Source organism: Homarus americanus, unplaced genomic scaffold (genome assembly GCF_018991925.1).
Source record: "Homarus americanus isolate GMGI-L3 unplaced genomic scaffold, GMGI_Hamer_2.0 scaffold16963, whole genome shotgun sequence".
Taxonomy (NCBI): domain Eukaryota; kingdom Metazoa; phylum Arthropoda; class Malacostraca; order Decapoda; family Nephropidae; genus Homarus; species Homarus americanus.
The window spans coordinates 856679-881168 of NW_024753133.1; the positions used below are offsets into that span (position 1 = coordinate 856679).

At 45.2% G+C, this 24490-nt stretch overlaps 1 long non-coding RNA gene across 3 annotated transcripts in view; it reads left to right on the plus strand.

The window, feature by feature from the left end:
- Positions 1 to 24490, plus strand: part of LOC121855283 — a 102056-nt gene that overhangs the window by 25335 nt on the left and 52231 nt on the right. For 2 of the 3 annotated variants that reach the window (XR_006086762.1, XR_006086760.1), the window contains exon 3: positions 22490 to 22541. This is a non-coding gene — a long non-coding RNA (uncharacterized LOC121855283). Of the gene's footprint in view, positions 1 to 9886; positions 9918 to 22489; positions 22542 to 24490 lie in introns of those variants that run through there. The other variant, XR_006086761.1, reaches the window with a different exon arrangement.

Here is a 24490-nt window from a genome sequence, read left to right on the forward strand (position 1 = left end):
CATCCCGCTCCCTCCCCTTACCACCATCTCTAACATCCCTACCACTATAACCATCCCTACCACCACTACTATCACCATCAGTACCCCTACCACGACGATCACCACCACCACCATCTACCACGACCACCACTTCCCTACCACTACCATCACCAGCTGTACTCTGTAGGCTAGTAGGTAATGGAAGTGGAGTAGAGTGGAGTATGTGGAGTGAAGTTTATAGTGGAGAAGCAATGTCACCTCTCCATAGAGCTTACTGGGTCACGTGGATGGAGTGGAATGGAGTGGAATCAAAGAGAGAGGGAAGGAATGTATTACTATGAAGGAAATATACATATAAAAATCAGAAAAAAAAACTCCCTCGTGGTGGAAAGAAAAAACATTGTTCAGTCAGTCATGCATGCAGGAGACAGGCATTGGGCTGAAGACGCAAACCTGGATTTATGAGTGGTGTTACCTGGTGGTTATAGAGTCAGTGTTAGCAGGCATTTATAAGTCACACATTATACCTTGACGTGTTAGTTTGTGTTGTGGTATTGTGTGGTGAGGTGTTCTCTCTCCCTCTCTTGTATCCTTCCTTCATTCCTCCCCTCCTCCTCCCCTCCCTCTTCATCTCCTTCTTCCCCTCCCCTTGTATCCTTCCTTCCTCCTCCTCCTGTTTCCTCTTCTTCCCCCCTCTTCACCTCTCGTACGTTTTGATCTTTGTCTTTCCTTTCTCCTTTACCATTTTTGTTCCCCTTTCTTCTCCCATCTCATCCTTACTCCCTCTTCCTATGCCATCCTCTGGGCTCTCCTCCTCCTATTCTTTCTCTGTTCCTTTTCATCAGGCCCTCAACATCCACCTCTCCTTTACCTCATCTCACCCCCCGCGCCTTTTCCATCCTCCCCACCCCCTCCCTCCTCCCTCCCCTCCCCCTCCTCCCCCTCCAGTCATATACAAGAGGCACTGGAGCAGCATCAGAGGAGGGCTGGACCAAAACCACACAACCAAGGTTTTATGGCCCCTTAAATTCGCGAATATTTCCCTCCTGTAGGCCTATTGCGAGTACCTAGGCCTAGTGGCAGCAAGGCAGTAGCTAGGCCTAGTGCCACGGGGATAGCAGGTAGTCAGTCCTAGTAGCACCAGGGCAGTAAGTAGGCTTAGTGCCAGGGGAACAGTAGGTAGGCCTAGTAGCAGGACAGTAGGTAGGCCTAGTATTGTGGGGACAGTTGTAGTACTAGGAGCATCAAGGCAGCAGGTAGTGCTAGTAGACTCAGTACCAGGGGACATTATGGAAAGGGTAGCAGACAGATTAATTAACGTGGGCAGGTAAGAACGACACCGTGGCTTCATCCAGACTATAGGGAGGTGTTTGCCAGGTGAGGGCTGCCCTAGCCCACCGCTTTATGAGAGCCACGTTAAGTTTTAAATATTCAGAAAGCTTTTGTGAATTTCGTAGAGCTTGAATTTTGTAAAGTTTGAATTTTAAGCTTGAATTGTAAAGCTTGAATCGTAAAGCTTGAATTATATAGCTTTTAGGTTGTGAGAAGTCCATTCGTGAATATTAGAGCTTAGGTGAAGTGAAATTCGTTCATACGTGGATGTTAGATGTGCACTCGTATATATGTATGTACTGTATAATACGTTCATAGGCCTAAGTGATCATTAAATTTATAGTTATCTGAACCCTTATGCCACGACCATACATACATAATTTAAAAACCACCTTCATGTATGATTAAAACTCCCGTGCATATTACAGTAATACCTGAGTTTATGTAATATACACAGGTGTACATGGCTAAGGTACGTACATAAATGTAATATAAAGTGCACATGGGTGGTACAGGATGTAGTGGATGAAATATGGATATGAATTTTTGAACCAGATTAAAGTTTACTCACCTATTTTTAACCTTTGTGGTGACGTTTGTCTGTCCTGTTGTGTACCTGTTGTTGTGTTTGTCCTGTTGTGTACCTGTTGTTGTGTTTGTCCTGTTGTGTACCTGTTGTTGTGTTTGTCCTGTTGTGTACCTGTTGTTGTGTTTGTCCTGTTGTGTACCTGTTGTTATGTTTGTCCTGTTAGTATTACCCTCAATTGTTATGTTTTGTCCTCATTTAGTAGGTACCTCTGTTTATTTATATGTTTGTCCTGTTGTACCTGTTGTTATGTTTGTCCTGTTGTGTACCTGTTGTTGTGTTTGTCCTGTTGTGTACCTGTTGTTGTGTTTGTCCTGTTGTGTACCTGTTGTTGTCTGTCCTGTTGTGTACCCTGTTGTTATGTTTTGTCCTGTTGTGTTGTCCTGTTATTGTGCCTGTTATTTATGTTTTGTCCTGTTATTGTACCTGTATATCTTTGGTCCTGTTGTTGTGTACCTGTTGTTATGTTTGTCCTGTTGTGTACCTGTTTGTGTTTGTCCTGTTGTGTGTACCTGTTGTTGTGTTTGTCCTGTTGTGTACTGTTATTTGTGTTTGTCCTGTTGTGTACCTGTTGTTATGTTTGTCCTGTTATTGTACCTGTTGTTATGTTTGTCCTGTTATGTACCTGTTGTTGTGTTTGTCTGTTGTGTACCCCTGTTGTTGTGTTTGTCCTGTTATTAACACCTGTGTGTGTTTGTCTGTTGTGTACCTGTTATTTGTGTTTGTCCTGTTGTGTACCTGTTGTTGTGTTTGTCCTGTTGTGTACCTGTTGTTGTGTTTGTCCTGTTGTGTACCTGTTGTTATGTTTGTCCTGTTGTGTACCTGTTGTTGTGTTTGTCCTGTTGTGTACCTGTTGTTATGTTTGTCCTGTTGTGTACCTGTTGTTGTGTACCTGTTGTTATGTTTGTCCTGTTGTGTACCTGTTGTTGTGTTTGTCCTGTTGTGTACCTGTTGTCATATTTGTTCTGTTGTTCTTTATTTACTGTTTTGTTATGTTCTAAATCTGTTATTATTTGACTGTTATTTTCTGTACAAGTTAGGTCATGTTAGGTTAGGTTAGGTTAAGTTAGGTCATGTTAGGTCAACCGAACTAAGCCAATAGAACTTAAGTGACTGCCAATTGACCAATAGTTGATAAGTGACCTAAGATAGGCCTATTAAATGTAATGACCTGAGTAATTTATGATATATACAGGAATTTTGTTGAGCCGGGGTAGGCCTATATTATTAACTGAAAGAGCTAGAGGTAGGTCTGTGTTAATGTGTTGAACTGCCGTAGACCTATATGAACTTATTAAGCTAGGACTGGCTTAAATGAACTTAGTGAGTTAAGGTAGGCCTTTTTTAACTTAGCAAGGGCAGATCTATATGAACGTAAGGTAGTCCTATATGAACTTGGTGAACTGGGATAAGTATATAAACTTAGTGAACTAGGGTAGGCCTATATGAACTTAAGGAAGGCCTGTATGAACTTAGTGAGCTAGGATAGGCCTATATGAACTTAATAATGAGTTAAGGTAGGCCTATATGAACATGGTGAACTAGGGTAGGCCTATATGAAGTTGGGTGGGAAAAATAGGGTGAGGAATGTGGTACTCAGCGGGTGGAGGTTTTACAGCTCATAAGTTTGTATATATTGTGATGTTTCTCTGAGGACACAAGGGGGGGGGGGGGTAGTGGTTATAATGGTGTGGATAATGGTAGTGGTGAAGGTGTTGGTGGTAGTGATGGCGGGAGTGGTAGTGTTGGAGATGGTGGTGGTGATGTGGGTAGTGGTAGTTACGGTAGTGGATTGTGGTAGTGGTGGAGATTATGATAGTGGTGGTGGTTATGTAGTGGGATGGTTGTGATAGTGGGGATGGTGGTAGTGGTGATGGTAGTGGGGATGGTGGTGGTTGTGGTAGTTCATAGAGAGGAGTTTAGCCCATAAAACCCGACGTTTAGTGTAAACTCAGATGAGGTGAGCCTGTGTGTGTGTGTGTGTGTGTGTGTGTGTGTGTGTGTGTGTGTGTGTGTGTGTGTGTGTGTGTGTGTGTCCTCTTACTCCTCCAGCTCCTTTACTCTTCAGTCACCTCCTTTTCTTCCTTCATTCTCTCGGTCTTCTCTCCTCCCTATTCCCCATTCCTCTATCTTCCCTCTCCTTTCCTCTACATCCCTATTCCCTTCTCTTCTTTATCCTCGTCTCTCCCCCAAGATTTTCATCTCCTCGCAGCTATTGATTGGCTTGCTGGCTGGATAGTTGGCTGGCTGGTATTCTGTCTGTCTGTGTGGATAGTTGGCTGCCTTGAAGACAGTCTTGATTAGCTCTATGTTAGTCTGTTTGGCTGTGTATGGCTAGTTGGAGGTGTCTATCTATGGCTTTGTGATTGTGTTAAATTGTGTTCTTTTTGACTGGGTGTATGTCTGTCTGTCTGCCTGTATGGTTTATTTCATCTGTTTGTCTTGCTGTCTGTGTCGTGTCTGGCTGGTTGGTTGGCTATGTCGCATTCTGTATGGGTGAAAAACTCACTCAGTCAGTATGTCTGTCTGTCTCGTGCAATCGTAAGTCCTATAGTAGACCTGAATACAAAATCACAGATCCTTTCCCCTCAAACGTTTACATGAATGAAGGTAACGTTTGCATGAATGAAGGTAACGTTTGCATGAATGAAGATAATGTTTACATGGATGAAGATAATGTTTACATTAATGAAGATAACGTTTACATTAATGAAGATAATGTTTACATTAATGAAGATAACATTTACATTAATGAAGATAACGTTTACATGAATGAAGCTAACGTCAAGGGTGTAGTGAGTATCTACAGTACACTTTGAATTATTCAGGTAAGTCCCCCTAAGGAAAGGCCACCACAGGAAGTAGCTCATTGTGATACACCTGTGTCCATCGGCGCCTTCTGTTGGGGGTATAAGTGTGTCTGTGTACGTGTGTGTGCGTCTGTGTACGTGTGTGTGTGTGTGTGTCTGTATATGTACGTGTGTGTGTGTGTGTACGTGTGTGTGTGTGTGTGTCTGTATATGTACGTGCGTGTGTCCTTCCGGGTATCTTGTATACAACCTCGACTGTTATAACAAGCTTGAGGTAACGAGGGGGGGAGAAATAGGCCTATAATTATCGCAGGACTGAGACTCTTAACCAAAACCTTTCTTAGTCAATCAGTTAGTTAGGACAGACATTCATTCAGTCAGTCAGTCAGCAGATAAGACGTTCAGTGAGTCAGGAAAGACGTTCATTCAGATGGTAAACAGAGGTAAAAAACCGTGTGTCTGTGTGTGTGTGTGTGTGTGTCTGTGTCTCTATCTGTGTCTGTGTCTGTGTGTGTGTGTGTATGTGTGTGTGTGCTTCTCATTCTCCTCCCTTTGCTTTACCCTTCACTGGAGACGAGAGGTCGTATCTAATTATGGTAGAGTCTCAGTGGATAATTTTAACGCCATTTGGGTTCTCATTTATGTGTGGTTGTTTTAATGAGAAGGTTGGGTACATTTTCTTATTGTTTGTTTGATGAAAGATGGGAAGTTATTATTATTATTATTATTATTATTATTATTATTATTATTATTATTATTATTGCTTTTGTTATTATTGTTGTTATTTTTGTTAGTATTATTTTTTTTTTTGTCATTATTATTATTATTATTTCGGGTTGTACAGTATATCTTACGTACACTCGGATTGCTGACAAAAGCTGATCGTTGCAACATAGTATAAACAGGGAGGGCTTGTATCTGTAACTCCTTGATATCACCTGAAATATAGGCATCCCAGTTTACTTCACCTGATGATTGAACAACTTAACGTTTTAGCTAGAGTGGTTAGGTTAAGGTGATTAATTATCAGGTGAAATAAGCTGAGATGACTAATCTTAAGGTAAGGTTCCTACGATGACTATTTCTCGTCCCTGATGATGATGATGATGATGATGATGATGATGATGATGATGATGATGATGATGATGATGACGACGACGGGAGAATAAACCTGGCTGAAAATTACACTTGAGATTTTGCCTTAACTAGATGCGTTCACACACACACACACACACACACACACACACACACAGGAAGCTGGGTACAGAAGACTGTGAGTGTTATCTTTGTGTTTTATGTCTTTCTGGAATACTCAAATCCGTGTGGTTGATGGGGAACAAGTCTACTGTGGCCAAGGTTGTGGTAGTCTACTGTGGCCAAGGTTGTGGTAGTCTACTGTGGCCAAGGTTGTTGTGATCATGGTCGTTGGGTGTGCTGTGATTGAGGCGAGTCTTGTGTACTGACGAGGTGTGTGAATGTGTTTTCTTACGAAGGTGATAACTGGTGTTTCTTGGTTTTTAGTACAGGATATGATAACACACACACACACACACACACACACACACACACACACACACACACACACACACACACACACACACACACACACAGAGGAACGTGAATTAGTACATGCTTTTTTTTTTTAATATTTGTTGTGGTTAAGTTATTAAATTTAAACGATGGGTACAAAATAGTGTGTGGTGTAGGTGGTTATAGTGTGTTTATGGTGATAGTGTGGTGGTGGTGTAGTGTGGGTGGTAAATGTGTGTGGTGATAGTATGGTGTAGTGTGGGTGGTAAATGTGTGTGGTGTTAGGGAGACATACGTTATGGTGCACACGATTCACCGGATGATGAGAATGAAGTTGTTGCATTGTTTACATGGATCAGGGCTACCAACATTCATTATAACTTACATGCCTCAGGGCTGCCACTTGTTCCACAGTCTTACAGTACATTTTACCTGAATCATTTATACACAATTGATATATATGAAGTTACATAATAAACAATAGGAATTAGATGGAGTAAACACAGATGAATTATGGTAATGATAAAGTATATATGGTAACAGTGGGTCTGGGCTGTCTGTCAGCTATAACGCGCTGGCAGAGGTTCGTGATTCTTCAAATATGATGGTCATTTATCATCCTGGGATTTACTGACTCTAGAATGATATTAACAATGTATAAGATCGCGTGAAGGAAATGTTATTGATTTGTAATTATTCACATGGTCACAGGGCGTATCATACATCACAGAACTTAACACCTTGAAGAAACGTGTTTATTTTTCCATGACAAGATACAGTGCACATATTACTTTACTCTAGTTTTGTATCTTACAGGTTTTCAAGACAATACAGTAAAAATTACTGGCTGCTGCACACAGAAAACTGTACAGGCTGCACACATTAACCATTACAGGCTGCTGCACATAGTAACATTACAGGCTGTACATTGTAAACATTACAGGCTGCTGCACACAGAAAACATTACTGGCTGCTGCACACAGTAAACAGTACAGGCTGCACACATTAACCATTACAGGCTGCTGCACATAGTAACATTACAGGCTGTACATAGTAAACATTACAGGCTGCTGCACACAGAAAACATTACTGGATGCTGCACACAGTTAACATTACAGGCCGCTGCACACAATAAACATTACAGGCTGCAGGGAGTGGCAGTCTTGCTGTGTAAAATAACGTACGAGTGATTGACGCGTTTCCTGGAAGCCCCCGCCGTCTGGCTCTCTAGCTCTGTCTGGCTGTCTAGCTTTCTGGCTGGCTGGCTTTCTGGCTGGCTGGCTTTTTGGCTAACTTGCTAGTTACTAATCCGTTTGCTAGTTATCTTGCTGGCTGGCTGGTTGTCTTTATGTTACAAGGCGGAATGGTTTTGGTATTAAATCGGTGGCTGGGTGGGTTGATGGTTGAGTCGGTTGATAGTTGGTTGGATGGGTGGGTTGATGGTGGGTTGAGTCGGTTGATAGTTGGTTGGATGGGTGGGTTGATGGTGGGTTGAGTCGGTTGATAGTTGGTTGGATGGGTGGGTTGAGTCGGTTGATAGTTGGTTGGATGGGTGGGTTGAAGGTGGGTGACCACAGTAGGGTGTCGTCACTAGTGCTTAAGTGTCTGCAACATGAACCTCTGATCACTGTGTAAATTATGCATGAAGTAAAATGTGAACAAAGCTCCTTTACTATTCCTTTGTTGTTGTTGTTTTTGGTGTGTGTGTGTGTGTGTGCGTGTGTGTGTGTGTGTGTGTGTTTGTTTGTTTGTTTGTTTGTTTGTTTGTTTGTTTGTGTTTCAGGCAAAGTTCCGCTCATTGTCCAACGCAGTATTTTTAATTTTTTTTAATCCAGTTCCTAAGACAATGAGTTGAAGTCTTCCTCATTTTATGTATATTATCACAACTATACATGTGTACTGCAAGTATGCATTAACCTAGGTATATGTATTTAAGTATACACCCATATAAGGCTATTTACTCGTATACAGCCAGACATACACACCTACTAGAAGAATACAGACATTATATTTTATGTATACGACAGGATTTGTAAATATAGACATCAAATACATACATAACCCAACTCTGGCCTAGTTAAACACACACACACACACACACACACACACACCAGTAGTTTACCAGGTGTTTTTCTATTGAGTGTACAGTACAGTATAGGTAACACATCTCTCTCCATACGACAGATTATCAGGAAAAACTTCTCATCAGTTGCCATCGTATTATTACACCTGTTCTGGTGATTAAATATATAACCTGGGTAATTTGAAACGTCTAATAAAGTGTATGTTTTTTAAAGCCATGTTAACTTTGAGCTGAGTGTGAGTAGTGTAATCAAGTCCAAACCGGAATTAAGTGGATGAAATATTCACTCGGACACGGGAAAAGGAATGTCTTTGAAGTGATTGATATTAACGGTAGATTAAAGCGTAAAATAATAATAATAATATACCATCAAGTTTATTTATTTTGGGGGGTTTCTGTGAATTAAATGAAGAATCGCGTTTAAGCATTTTGATATTATTGGTCGCTCATCACTGACGAAATCACTACATATTTATTACTGCCTTGTGAACCCCCCCCCCACCTCTCCTACAGCCCACCCCCCCTACAGCCCACCCCCCCACTGCCCACCAACACGCACCCCAAAATTGCACATCAACAAATTAAAGAAACTCATTCGATTTGGGATTCGTTGACGTGACACGACCGGCCATTACGGTGTTGGGAAGGTGTCCTTGACGTACGTGTGTGTGTGTGTGTGTGTGAGAGAGTACAGGTGTGACAAGTATGGCTCATTTCCCCGTACACTCCCCCGTTGGTAACACCTGTCAATGGAGCCGTATTTCCTTGGTACGAATTTCGACGAATGGAGGGAGATGGTGTGGTGGTGGGTGTAGTGAGATGGTGGAGGGTGTAGTGTGGTGGTAGCCAAGAGGAGGAGGTTGACTCATCGCTGTGGGGGGTGAGTGTGTGTGTGTGGGGGGGGGGTTGTCAGTACACAGGTGTGTTGTCCGGCTATCAGGGTCATACATACACACACACACCTGACTCATCATATGTGTATGAGTGTGTACATGTGTGTGTGTGTGTGTCTGGGTGTGTTCCGTTCATTGTGTTGCATGAGCACCTGTGGCGTGGCGGTAGGTATGAGGGGGCCAGGTAGGTATGCAGGCGAGGCTCGTTTTACCCCACATATACACTCTGCCTGTAGTGTAGTGCTGGTTGTCCTGTGTGAAGGTGCATGATGAGGGAGGTAAGGTGGTGTGTTTACATAATGAAGGTCACCTACACACGTTATTGAATGTAAGTAATGAGAGGTTAGTGGTGTGGAGCTGTGATTTGATGGATGTTATTGTTATTATCATTATTATTATTATTGTTGTTGTTCGCGTCATCAATTCGCAAACAAGTCATGTCGTTAGGAATCAGTTTTCCAGTTTCCACCAAAGTTGTCATAAATCAAACATAGACTCATACGTGGTTTTATGTAAATAGAAGTTGATCACCCGGTAGGGGGCCCTTAAGGGGAGTGAGGGTTAAATAATAATAACAATAACAAAAGAGCATCAGGTGTGGTACTAACTATAGGTAATGTAGTGACGTCATGCACTAATGTGTTTTTCTTTTTTTACAGGTAAGACATCCAGAGGTGTTCCTTATATGAGGGCGTGTTATACAGGTAAGTGGAGCCTAAGTTTGTTCTCTCTCTCACTGTCACGTGACCACACAGGTGACCACAGGATTTTCTTTTTTATGTTTAGAAATCCTGCAAGTGTCTTTGTCGGAACCCTGGCCGCCACGGAAGCCTTTGTAGACCACGACTGCCTGATCCGTTCTCCGTGGCTTACTGATGCACCGTGGTGATAGTCATCGTGTGCTTATTGTTCTACTCTCTCTCTCTCTCTCTCTCTAAATGCGTCAGCAGCTCTATATGTGATTGGAAATTAAAAGCGTCGAGAAAAATATCACTATATGACTCACTGACCGAGGAAAAAAAGAAGGTATGACTGACTCACCCCACTGACCAGGAAAGTTTGCCAGACTCTCCCTGGCCGATAAAATATTTTATTGACTGACTCGCTGACAGTAAAAGAGTTTCCCCTCACTGACTCACTGACAAAAAAAAAGCTATCCACTGTGGCGCAGCGAAGGTCTAACTCCCTCTTGTGGGCACTGTGGTATGAGGGAAGATGAGCGAGTCTTGCTGCAGAACTAGAAGCTTCGGCTGCTCTCACACACACACACACACACACACACACACACACACACACACACACACACACACACACACACAGATAAACAAAAATAACCTTGATTACTATGTCATTAATTACATCACAAATAAGTTGTTGTTCTGGCGTTAGTAGTGCATATGTCTGTCTGTGTTAAGAGCTGACCCACACCTGTTATTCTCTACCACACCTGTCATTCTCTACCACACCTGTCATCCTCTACCAAACATATCATTCTTTACCTCACCTGTCATCCTCTACCACACCTGTCATTCTCTACCACACATGTCATTCTCTACCACACCTGTCATTCTCTACCACACCTGTCATTCTTTACCTCAAATGTCATTCTTTACCTCACCTGTCATCCTTTACCACACCTGTCATCCTCTGTCACACATATTGACAGGTGTGGTGCGCCCTTTAGAGGTGACACAATGTTGCTGACACCACCAACACTATCATGGCCTACACTACCTACGTCACCATCACTACCACACCATCTACCACATCACCATCAGTACACATCACCATCTGTACACATCAACACACACCCACACCACTTAGCACCCCTGTTACATCACACCCTCACATTCCACTACCACGCCACACCACCACCATATTACGTCACTACATTATAACACCACCACCTGCACTGCATCACCACCACCTGCACTGCATCACCACCACCATCACCTAAACACTACACCAACACCACACCATCACCTCCATCACACCATCGCCTCCACCACACCACCACCTCACCACCTAAACACTACACCAACACCACACCATCACCTCCATCACACCATCGCCTCCACCACACCACCATCTCTTCCGCACTCCACCGCCACCGAAGTACCACCTACACACCACACCACACCATCACCTCCATACCACACCACCAACTCCACACCACATGATACCAACGCCACCACACAACCAACTCCACACCATACCACCAATCCCACACCACCACCGCCACACCACACCACACCACCACAGGCAGGAGGTGGCAGCCAGGGACTTGAGACGCGCCGGCTGGAGATCGATAGGGAGCCTGGTCGGGTCCCCCACTGCTGCTGCCGCCTCCGCCACCGCCACCGCCGCCGCCGCCACCCAGTCTTTGTTGTCTGTGGTAGTAGGAGCTCCTTGTGGGCCAGCCGCCGGCCGCCACCTCTGCTGCACACACACACAGCTGCTCCCTTGGCCTGGCAACTGATCGTCATGACGCGCTCCTCCAGCACTTGTGGCCAGGGACCCCCCCTCACACACACACACACCTGTATCTACCTTACTTCGGCTGTCTTTGTTGTGATGTTGTTAGTGTAGGTGTACTGTCCGTGATGGTGCTAGTGTAGATAGTGTCCGTGATGGTACTAGTGTAGATAGTGTCCGTGATGGTGTTGTTATTGTAGGTGTACGGTCCGTGATGGTGCTAGTGTAGATAATGTCCGTGATGGTGTTGTTATTGTAGGTGTACTGTCCGTGATGGTGCTAGTGTAGATAATGTCCGTGATGGTGTTGTTATTGTAGGTGTACGGTCCGTGATGGTGCTAGTGTAGATAATGTCCGTGATGGTGTTGTTATTGTAGGTGTACTGTCCGTGATGGTGCTAGTGTAGATAGTGTCCGTGATGGTACTAGTGTAGATAGTGTCCGTGATGGTGTTGTTATTGTAGGTGTACGGTCCGTGATGGTGCTAGTGTAGATAATGTCCGTGATGGTGTTGTTATTGTAGGTACGGTCCGTGATGGTGCTAGTAGATAATGTCCGTGATGGTGTTGTTATTGTAGGTGTACGGTCCGTGATGGTGCTAGTGTAGATAAGGTCCGTGTTGGTGTTGTTATTGTAGGTGTACGGTCCGTGTTGGTGCTAGTGTAGATAATGTCCGTGGTGGTGCTAGTGTAGATAGTGTCCGTGATGGTGCTAGTGTAGATAGTGCCCGTGATGGTGTTGTTAGTGTAGGTGTCGGTCCGTGATGGTGCTAGTGTAGATAATGTCCGTGGTGCTAGTGTAAGTGTAGATAGTGTCCGTGATGGTGCTAGTGTAAGTGTAGATAGTGTCCGTGATGGTGCTAGTTTAGGTGTAGATAGTGTCCGTGATGGTGCTAGTTTAGGTGTAGATAGTGTCCGTGATGGTGCTAGTTTAGGTGTAGATAGTGTCCGTGATGGTGCTAGTGTAGATAATGTCCGTGATGGTGCTAGTGTAGATAATGTCCGTGATGGTGCCAGTGTAGATAATGTCCGTGATGGTGCTAGTGTAAGCATAGATAGTGTCCGTGATGGTGCTAGTTTAGGTGTGGATAGTGTCCGTGATGGTGCTAGTATAGATAATATCCGTGATGGTGCTAGTGTAAGTGTAGATAGTGTCCGTGATGGTGCTAGTTTAGGTGTGGATAGTGTCCGTGATGGTGCTAGTATAGATAATATCCGTGATGGTGCTAGTGTAAGTGTAGATAGTGTCCGTGATGGTGCTAGTTTAGGTGTTGATAGTGTCCGTTGTAGTGATGGTAGTTGTGTGTGGTGGTGGTAGTGACTTGGGCGCGCACACACCAAGAAAAAACACGTACACACCAAGAAAAAACACGTACAGGTCAGGTTAGGTTACATTACGGATACAACAGGTTGGTTGTGAACAAAATTACATTTAGGTCTGTATTATAACGGTTGAAAAATGTATATATACAGTGACTGTGTGTGTGTGTGTGTGTGTGTGTGTGTGTGTGTACGTGTGTATGCGGTTGAATATGTGTGTAGAAATGGTGTTTGTTTGTGTACGTGTATATGTAGTTGAATGTGTGTGTATAAGTGGGTGCTTGTTTATGTACGTGTGTGTGGCGTCATAAGGCTTCAGCTGGGGGGCCAGGGCAGGAGGCAGGCAGACAGTTTATAAGTAGGTCGTCATGCATCAAGAAGCTGGGGTTGAATCACCTTGTTCTCTCTCAGGTAAGTTAAGAGTTAGCAAAGTCATGATAACAGTGATCGAGGTCTCTCTCTCTCTCTCCACCACCCTCCACTGTTGTCTCCTCCCTGTCCTCCACCCACTACAACCTCACCACCCACACCCACCACCTACACCCACTACAGCCTCACCACTCCACACCCACCCACCCACACCCACTCCACACCCACCCACCTACACTCCACTCCCACCCACACTCACTCACCACACCCACCTACACCCACTACAGTTCACCACCCACCACCCGTACTGTACCATGGCAACATCAGCTCCCCGTAACATCCTAGTGGTCTGTGCCCCGCCATGTTGCTTCTGCTGGTGGTGTTGTTGTTGTTTTTATTTTTCTCTCACGGTGTTTTAGATGGATGGAAGAATAGGAGAGGTGGAGGAGATAACTGAGGGAGAAAAAAAGGAAGACGCAGAGAGGTGGAGAAGAGAGCAGGTGGCAGCCACGCATGTTCATGGCCCCACACTTTTTAAATCCTCACTTTCATCGACTTTCCTGTCTGGTGGTGGTGGTGGTGGTGGTGGTTGTAGATGTGGCAATGGTGGTAGTTGTGTTTTGAACAGTGGTAGTGTGTGTGTGTGTGTGTGTGTGTGTGTGTGTGTGTTGGTATCAGTGCTGCCTATGTATTGGTGTCTGGTACTAGTGGTGGTGGTAGTGTCAGCATCAGTAAGAGGGTGGATGGTGGTAGGTGTGATGAGAGCCAATAGGAGTCATCGCCGGTGGTGGAGGAAGAGGACCCGAGGAAGGTGTGTCTGGCGGAACTGCGACGGCACCAACCTCCCGGAGAGAGAGAGAGAGAGAGAGAGAGAGAGAGAGAGTGAGAGAGTATCTAAGTAGTGGGTGATAGAAGGATAACATTAGATAGATGGAGGTCTATTGTGAGGGTATCCAGGAGGAGTGGGTGATGGAGGTGTCTTGTGAGTGTCTCCGGGAGGGGTGGAAGAAGGAGGATGATAGAGGCATATTGTGAGGGAATCCAGGAGGTGGTGGAGGGCTGACCTGAGAAATGAATACATCAATAATTTTATATATGGAGGGAGGCGAGGAGTGTTGTCAGCTGAGTGTGTTGTGTATGCCAGTGTTGTCAGCTGAGTGTGTTGTGTATGCCAGTGTTGTCAGGTGAGTGTGTTGTATGTACCAGTGTTGTCAGGTGAGTGTGTTGTATGTACCAGTGTTGTCAGCTGAGTGTGTTGTATGCACCAGTGTTGTCAGCTGAGTGTGTTGTATGTACCAGTGTTGTCAGGTGAGTGTGTTGTATGTACCAGTGTTGTCAGGTGAGTGTGTTGTATGCACCAGTGTTGTCAGCTGAGTGTGTTGTATGCACCAGTGTTGTCAGCTGAGTGTGTTGTATGTACCAGTGTTGTCAGGTGAGTGTGTTGTATGTACCAGTGTTGTCAGCTGTGTGTGTTGTATGTACCAGTGTTGTCAGGTGAGTGTGTTGTATGTACCAGTGTTGTCAGGTGTTTGTGTTGTATGTACCAGTGTTGTCAGGTGTTTGTGTTCATGTAATATACTGATAAAAAATTTCACATAAGGATTATTTTAATAGGTGTTAATGTTTCTCCTCTCTTCAGTATACAAGTAAAACACATTTAGGATTACTAGTTACAAACAACATATAGTGGCTGTCAGTACCAGTTAATTAAAACGTATTAAAAGTTTAAGTTTATTTTTGGTTTAATGTTTTAAGACTATATGATGTAGCGGAAGGAAGTGTTTATCAAGTACATTATTTAAGTACCAAGAAGAAATAAAGGAATGACTGTATGGTTCTGTTGAGGAGGGGGAAGGGGTGACAGTGTTATAGAAGCCTCATTAGTTACCATTAACACCAAGTGAGAGTTAGGGAACCAAGTCTTGACATCAACACCATTAACAAGCTTATAGTGGTTACGGAAGCCCCAAACCTAATTCACTCGTTTACTGTAGATTAGGTACTTGTCTTAATGGGTCCTATTCATAATATTTAAAGGATAGTTTGGGTGGCCCATTTGACCTGCAGCCAATCGAACCTTGTGTAATTCGGCCTCACATCTGATAGTGGAGGACCTACCTGCCTGCCTGCACTGTAGCTGTCTGCTGATATGTTCTTCTGTCTTGTGTTCTATTTTCGTACTGCGTCTCGCCCATGGTAAGTGGTGGAGGCTGGGGAAATAACGCGTTCCTCCTTCTCTTCCTGGGTCCGTCCATCCGTCCGTCCAAGCACTCTCAGGAACGCAACGAATATGTGTCTTGATTTCGATTAAACTTTGTGTGAGAGAGAGAGAGAGAGAGAGAGAGCGAGGGGGGAGGAGGGGCAGGAAAGCCGCGAATGATTACCAGGAACAGAAATAAGAACGAAGTTGATTGGCTGACTGAGGCGAAAACACTAGAGTAACGTCCATAATGGCGTGAAATTTACACCAAGATTATTTTAGGTTCACTTGACACCAATCAGATGACTTCGTGTCTTGGATGTTTGTCTGTGTGGACTTTAGACGCCCCTCTGTCTATACCTTTAAACAGTGTTGGTGTCCATAGGTGTGTGTCTGTACTGTCGTGTGTGTGTGTGTGTGTGTGTGTGTGTGTGTGTGTGTGTGTGTGTGTGTCAACATCAAGGAAGGAGAAGTGTGCCAGCCAGACTTGAGAGCTCAGGAAGGAGCGTCACCATCTTGGTATTGATCTAAATGGGACTACCACCGTCTTGGGTCTGCAGGTAAAGTGTCTGTCTGTCTATCTGTCTCAATCACTCCCTGTCTCCATCTGTCTACCTGTATGTGTCTCTGTCTTGTATTTTCATAAACATAAATTTCTTCTCTATTTCCATTCGTCCTCCTTAAGTTTCTTCCTTTGTTTTTAATTTTTCCTCCTCCTTTCCTTCCCCTTCCTCAAATTATTCCTCCTCCTCCTCCTCCTCCTCCTCCTCCTCCTCCTCCTCCTCCTCCTCCTTCTTCACCTCTTCAGCCCCTAAGACGTCTTGTATTGTGGGTTAGAAGGATGCCTCCTTAGGAGTCAGCCTCAGTGTCTCCTTGACTCGTCTTTAAAAACCTGGAGGAGGAGGTGAAGGAGAAGTGGGGAGGAGGAGGAGTAGGGGTGCCCGGCCTCAGGTGAGAGGAGGGAGAAGTAGAGGAGGCTAAGTAAGAGGGAACGAAGAAGAGGAGGGGAAGAAGAGGCAGGAGGAAGAATAGGAAACAATAAAGTGCACAGCGATAGACTAATAGACCGACAGACATACACACACACACTCTCACAGACAGCAGTAGGCTTAGACAACAGACACTGACACTAAGCGGGCAGAATCACAAACTAGACAGTCAAAGACACACACTTCAGAGGACAACAGAAGACAGACACACTCGGCAGACAGACAGAACACAGGATCAGACACTCGACAAACAGATAGACGAAAGACATAAATACGACAGACAGACAGAAAACAGACTAGACACACGCCAAAAGACACAGACACACTCGGCAGACACAAACAGGAGAGTGAAAGAGAGACACAGGGGGGGTAACAAGCAGACAGGAGATGCTGGAGACACGAGACACACCAAAGAGACACACACGCCCTGGTGAGATACTAGGAGAGACACAGGCAGACAAAGAGAAAGAGAGAGAGACACCCACGCCCACACACCCTGGTGAGATACAGAGAGGGGGGAGGTGGGAGAGAGACGCCCACATCAACACCCTGCCTAGAGAGATACAAAGAGAGCGAGACAATAAGATGGTATTGAGTGACGTCCACGTATGGAGGAGAGAGAGAGAGAGAGAGAGAGAGAGAGAGAGAGAGACTTCAATCAACACACCCAAGTGAGATAAAAAGAGACGAGAGAGACTAAAAACCAACAGACTTTGGTGAGAGAGAGAGATTCCCACGCAACAGACCCCCAGCTGAGATACAAAGAGAGACCCGCTCACAAGAGAGAGAGAGAGAGAGAGAGAGAGAGAGAGAGAGAGAGAGAGAGAGAGAGACGGCCACACCAACACACCCTGGCGAGACAGAGAGAGAGAGACTTGTGAGACAATGAAAGAGAGAAACAGAGAGATAGGTAGATGAGAGAGACGAGATGAGAGAGAGATACCAATGTCTGTGAGATGGAGAGGGAGATTAGAGAGAGAAAGACACCTAAGACAAAGACAGAGAGACAGAGTGAGAGATAGAGAGATCCAGACATGTAATTACACGGGTCTGGACCACAAATCAGCTGGTCCTGCGGGGAGAAAGAGAGGAAGAGAGAGAGAGTGAGAGAGCTGGCGTGTGGGAGGGTAGCAGCTCTGGCAAGACGTCTGGACCAAGCGTCTCCTAAGAATAAGAAAGACCTAGACGGCAGACCCAACTCTTGGGTCCGTTTCCCCATTTGATTAGGGCAAGATTATCGACTTTCATGACGGGCGTCGCTTAGCATACTCCTGCCGCCAGACGCTGGAGGAGGCTGCTGGCTTAGGCAAGATATCTTTCGGGGCAGGAAATAGGAACATAGAGAAAATAAATGAATATATATTAATGAGATAAATATGCTTGTATGAATCGGGGCTTCAAGATCAGTGTTAATAATAAAAATAAAAATAATCATCATCATCATCATCATCATCATAAATAATAATAAGCCTCATTACATGTTTACCTTCACATGTGTCATATAATCTATTTAAAATGTGTAATAATATAAAATAATAATACAATTTGATACGTTCCTTTATGTACAATTTCACTTCGTTATTGCATAGTTAAAGAAAACATTCCTATCGAACTAAAAACATCTATTAGACTGGTCAGGAAACGCGGTGTACAGTATATATGTGTGTGTGTGTGTGTGTGTGTGTGTGTGTGTGAGAGAGAGAGAGAGAGATTTCTTTGTGTTCGACTATTTTCAGTTTTTTATGTATGTGTGTAGAGTGACACACACACACACACACACACACACACACACACACTGAGGAAAGGAAAGTTCAAGGTCGTAAGAGTAAGTGGATAACGGAAGAAGGGACAAACCTGATAATTAGAGAGAGGAAAGAAAGGTGAGGAAAACAGAAGAATATGGCTATGAAGAAAGAAGATGATAAAGATGACGACAAAGAAGAGTCAATAATCAGAACAATATATGAAGATGAAAATAAGAATTGGGGAGAAAGACAGAGAACAAGAAGGAAAAGATTAATGGTAGAGAATAAACGAGGAACAAATAAAAATAGAAAGAAACAAATACGATAATTGGTAAAAAATAATGAGGAAGGGAATAATAATAATAATAAGAGACCCAAGAGAAGAGAAAGTTACGTAAATTGGAAATAGGAAATAACAGGTAAATTGGTGAAAAAAATAATAATGAGGAAGGAGAAGAAAGATGAACAGGAGGAAAGAGAAGGACAAAATAACAGGAGGAAAGAGAAGGACAAAATAACAGGAAGAAAGAGAAGGACAAAATAACAGGAAGAAAGAGAAGGACAAAATAACAGGAGGAAAGAGAAGGACAAAATAACAGGAAGAAAGGGGAAAACGAGGAAAAAGTAACAGAGGGAAAAAGAAAACAAAAACAGGAAAGGGTCTATTTAAATTGGTCTTGATTATTTTCCTTGGTGCGTCGCAGTGTAAAACTAGCACAACAGAACCTTCCTGGAATCCAGCTCCTCACAAGACGTCTTCCAAGAACTCCTCCTGGAACGAGGGGCCCCTGGTGCCGCCTGTTTGTTTGTGGCACTCTAAGCCCGAGACGTTGGGGGTGGGGAGCTTTGAATCAGGTGGCGAGCGTCTGGAAGGAAAAAAAGAGGTGGGGGGGAGGGGGTGGGTAGGGAGGGGTTAGATTGAGAAGTTGGGGGGGTGGTGAGGGAAGAGCTGGTGGTGAGGGGTAGGGGATGGTGGGGTGAGGACAGAAGAGGTGGGGTGCGGGGGAGAGGGTGAGGTACAGAAGAGGTGTGGGGGGAGGAAGAGTGGAGGTGAGGGACAGAAGAGGTGGTGTGTGGGGGGAGAGAAGAAGTGGTGATGGTGGTAAGAGGGAGTGGGGTTCGGTAGTGGTGGTAGAAATGGTGGTTAAGGGTGTCTGTAGTCCTGATAGTAGTTGGGATGGTTGTTGTGGTGACGACTAATCATGTCTTAATCTGCCTCATGTCTAAATGTCTCGTGTCTTAATCTCCCTCATGTCTAAATGTCTCGTGTCTTAATCTCCCTCATGTCTAAATGTCTCGTGTCTTAATCTCCCTCATGTCTAAATGTCTCGTGTCTTAATCTGCCTCATGTCTAAATGTCTCGTGTCTTAATCTGCCTCATGTCTAGTTTGAAGATAGTGGAATGCCTTGGAAGGAAAATGAGAGGGAAAGGAGGAAGTGGAAGGGAAAAGGAGAGGTGAGAGTAAAAAGGGGGAAGTGAGAGGGAAGAGAGGGAGTAGGAGTGGAATATTCTCAGAGGAGGGGGCGGGTTTGGCAGGATTGAGTGGAGGTCCTTTGTAGGAGAAGGGGATTGTGGAGGCAGGTTAGGTTATGATGGAAGGAAGGAAGGAAGGAAGGGGGGGAAGATCGAGGCCGTGAAGAAGGAGTGGGGTGGAGTAAGGGTTATGGGTGGAGGGCCCTGGAGTGGACGGATGGGACAGGATGGAGTAAGGGTGATGGGTGGAGGGAGGGGTACAGTGTTAGGGTGTTTCAGACAGTGTGGCGGCAGCTCGACTCTCTGTCCTTTGTCCTCACTTTTCCTCTTTCTCTTTCCTCTTTCTATTTCCTCTTCCTCTTTGCTCTTCCTCCTCCTCTTCTCCCTGCTTCACGGTCTTATTTTTCTTCCTCCTGCTCTTTCTTGGTATTCCTTCCTCTTCCTCCTGCTCTTTCTTGGTATTCCTTCCTCTTCCTCCTGCTCTTTCTTGGTATTCCTTCCTCTTCCTCCTTGGTCTGCCTTCCTAGTCTTCTTCTTCTTCTCTTTGATCTTGCTCATTCACGATCCTCCTCCTCCTCCTCCTCCTCTTCCTCTTCCTCTGAGCAGGGATCAACACGACTGCTAATATTTAAAGGACTATTGAAGGAAAAGGAGAGAAAAAATAAAAGAGAAAAGGAGAAAAATACAAAGAAAGAAAAGGAGAGAGAGAGAGAGAGAGAGAGAGAGAGAGAGAGAGAGAGAGAGAGAGAGAGAGGATGCTAATAATTGATCGGCCAAGCAACAAGTTAAACACACAACCTAAAATACACCTGTACAATGGTCGAGGAGTTACTTCACCTTGCATATTATTCTCTACTACTGTCTGTCTGTGTTTGTTTGTCTGTATCTGTCTGTCTGTCTCTCTCTCTGTCTGTCTGTCAATCACTTAAGTTCGTTTGCCCATATTCTCTCTCTCTCTCTCTTAAAAGTGTCTCTCGGGTCCTTTTTTGCTCCCGTCGAAGCCCCGAAAATCAATATGCCTTTCGGAGTCCAATTTTGTGAAGCTGTGAGCCAGAGTGTGTGTGTGTGTGTCTGTCTGTCTTTGTGTACGTATGAGTGTATGTTTTTATTTTGTGTGGGGGGGACGCTGTTTGTGTGTATCAATATTTTTATACTGTGTGTGTGTATGTGTGTGTGTGTGTGTCATCAAATCAAAGTCTCCTGTGGTATTATGTTGTGGTGGTGATAATGGTGTTGGTAGTGTATTGGTGGGTGTGGTACTGGGTGTGGTACTGGGTGTAGTGGTGGGTGTGGTACTGGGTGTAGTGATGGGGCGTGGTACTGGTGGGTGTGGTACTGGGTGTAGTGGTGGGTGGTACTGGGTGTGAGTGGTGCTGGGTGTAGTGGGGGGTGTGGTACTGGGTGTAGTGGTTGGGGTGTGTGCTGGTTGTGTGTGGTACTGGGTGTAGTGGTGGGGTGTGGTACTGGGTGTGAGTGGTGGGGTGGTACTGGGTGTAGTGGTGGTTGTGGTACTGGGTGTAGTGGTGGTTGTGGTACTGGTTATGGTGGTTAGTAGTTAGACGCCGCTCAAGACTCGTACCCTGCTTCGTGGCGTGAGGGAGGAGGCGGGGGGTGATTGGTAGAGGGTGGAAGTGGCGTTGGATGTTGGGGAGGAAGGTTGTGGTGAAAGGGGGTGGAGGTGGTGTTAGTGGAGGATGAACAGGAGTGGAATGGAGGTGGGGAAGGACAAGGGTGGTGGAGAAAAGGAGAATGGCGAAGAGGAAGAAGGGAAGAGGAGGGGTAGTAACGGAGGAGGAAGAGGAAGAAGAAGGTTAGTGAGGAATATGAGATAAGAATAGGGGAATGCTGGTTGGGGAACTAGGGGAGAGGGGGGGTGATGGAGGAATAAAGAGAGGACGAATGTGGTGGAGGGAGGCAGGCAGGGAACTCTCCTCCCTCGCCAACTTTTGTCCCCAGCAAGCGACCCCTGTAAACTGAATTCACCACCACACCTGAGGCTGTCACCACCACACCTGGGAGGCTGTCCACCACACCTGGGGAGCTTTACCACCACCCTGGGGAGGCTGTTACCACCACACCTGGGGAGGCTGTCACCACCACACCTGGAAGGTGTCACCACCACACCTGGGAGCTACACACCTGGGGAGGCTGTCACCACCACACCTGGGGAGGCTGTCACCACCACACCTGGGGAGGCTGTGCCACCACACCTGGGGACACTGTCCACCACCTGGGGAGGCTGTCACCACCACCTGGGGAGGCTGTTGCCACCACACCTGGGGAGGCTGACACCGCCACCACCTGGGGCTGCCACTGGGGAGGCTGTCACCACCACTACCACCTGGGAGGCTGTCACCACCACCACCTGGGAGGCTGTCACCACCACCACCTGGGGGCTGTCACTACCACACCTGGGGGAGCTGTCACCACCACCTGGGAGGCTGTCACCACCACCTGAGGCTGTCACCACCTGGGGCTGCCACCACCACCTGGGAGGCTGTCACCACTATTGGTGATTCAAACAAGTAGAAAGCTGACGCCACTGGAAACTTAATCCACTGTGGTTATATATATATAGAGAGAGAGAGAGAGAGAGAGAGAGAGAGAGAGAGAGAGACTAAGCTTTTATATTAATACAAAAATTTAACCTAGATAAAAAGCCATAAATATATGACGGGTCGTATAAGAGTTGTGTTTCTGTTACAGGTTGGTGTGCTTGTTGGTCAGCCGGGCCAGGACGCCAGCTGGCTCTGTCAAGGTAAAATAACCTCCATAACTTATTTTAACACAGATAAACGAGTCATAATTTAACTTGGACTGAGGGAGTTTTATAGATGTGTCTTGAGGGTGATACTTATGAATGAGTTGTAAAGAACACGAAATAATTCAACAAATAATTTAATATGGGTTGACTTCGGGTTAATTAGGTGGTCAGAGGCGCACTTGATTCAACCATGCACAAGTAATAACCCTTTCAGTCAAGTCAGAAAGTGGAACATTGAGCTGTCTAATGCACCACTTTACTAATTGATACTGGCGTGGTCCTTGTCGACATTGACTTTGATATTGAAATCGATACAAACATTCACTAGATATTTACACTGTCTTTGTTATTGACTTTAACTTTGGCACTGATTCAGGTGTGCTGGAAGAAAGAAACTAAATATAACGTGTAGATGAGAGGATGTGAGGGTACAGTAGAACCAGTGAGGGTACAGTAGAACCAGTGAAGGTACAGTAGAACCATCAGAACTAGCGTGGGGAGGGGATGGGGGTGGTGGGGAGGGGATGGGGTGGTGGGGAGGGGGAAATTGGGTCCAGGTGACAAAAGCTCCGCCAATTTACTGATAAATACATCGTTCAGTGGATACAGAAAGATAAAACGAGGTAGGGGGGGGAGAGGGGAGGTTAGGGGGTGAGGGGAGAGGAGAGGGGAGGAGAGGGCCGCTGTGGTGTAAACTAATACAGAGAGAGAGAGTAACCTTACCTCGCATCGCGGCTCCAAGTGTCGGCAAATGCTGTGGCAGACAGGTTGTTGCGCTCCCCCCCTCCTCCTCACCCCCATCCTCCTCCTAAACCCTTCCCTCCTCCTCCTCCTCCCCCTCCTCCTCCCCTTTCCCTCTCACGCGCAGGAAGTTAGACCCGGTATTGACTTTCTGTCGTCTGGCATGCGCACATTCGCCATCGTATTGAAGAGGTTGAATATGTAATCGAGAAATGATTGGCAGATGAGCATAAGACAGCTTCCTTTCCGATCAAATAGCCAAATTAGGTAAAAAATAGCCAGTATTGATTGAAAAAATAATGAGCTAGCCTGAAAATAGCCAAAGTTGCTGTAAAATAGCCAAATCATCTTAAAAATAAACTAATTAGTGTAGAAAATAGCCAAAATAATACGATAAATAGCTTGAAAACTCTCTCCTTTTATTTGCCAAACCAGTCCTAAAACGCCTAAATTAACTTAAAAAATAGTTATACTACCCTGGAAGTAACTAAATTAACTTAAAAAATAGCCCTTCTAGCTTGAAAAGTAGCCACACTGAGTTTAAAAGTCGGAAAACTATCATGAACAACATCCAAACTTTCGAAAAGTAGTCAGTTATCTCATTAAAGCAGCTAGTTTTTAATAAACTAGCCAATATCTTCAGTAAAATACCCCGTCACTCTTACAAAATATTTAACCCCTTTGGTAAAAATAGCCAATCAGGTGATAAAAGTAGCCAGCGTCAAATAGCCGTCAAGTTGAAAAATTGCCAACTTTTCTGTGAAAATAGCCAGCAGGATATTAAAGTAGCCAACATCTCCTATATACTAGCCAACCAAGCTGATAAAAGTAGCCAGACTTGGTAGCAAAATAGACAGTGGGCAAGTGAGAGAAATGAGTAAAACTGAGGTGGGCAAGTGAGGGAGATAGGGAAACCTGTGGGCAAGTGAGGGAAAAAGGAACTCAGAGGGGGTGGTATGAGGGATTGATGTGACGGGTGGTATGAGGATGGCATGAGTTGGTGTGAGGGTGGTGGAGAATCGTGACAGGGTACATTGCCAACAGAGGATGTCCCCCCAGAGCCACAAGAGAAGGAGAGGAGGAGAGGTCGATGTGAGAGGAAGAGATGAGGATGGTAGTGTGGTGGGTGGAGGTAGTGGTGGTGGTGAGGAGAGGTGGTGGTGGTGGTGGTGAGTGAGGAGGTGAGTGGTGGTGGTGGAGGA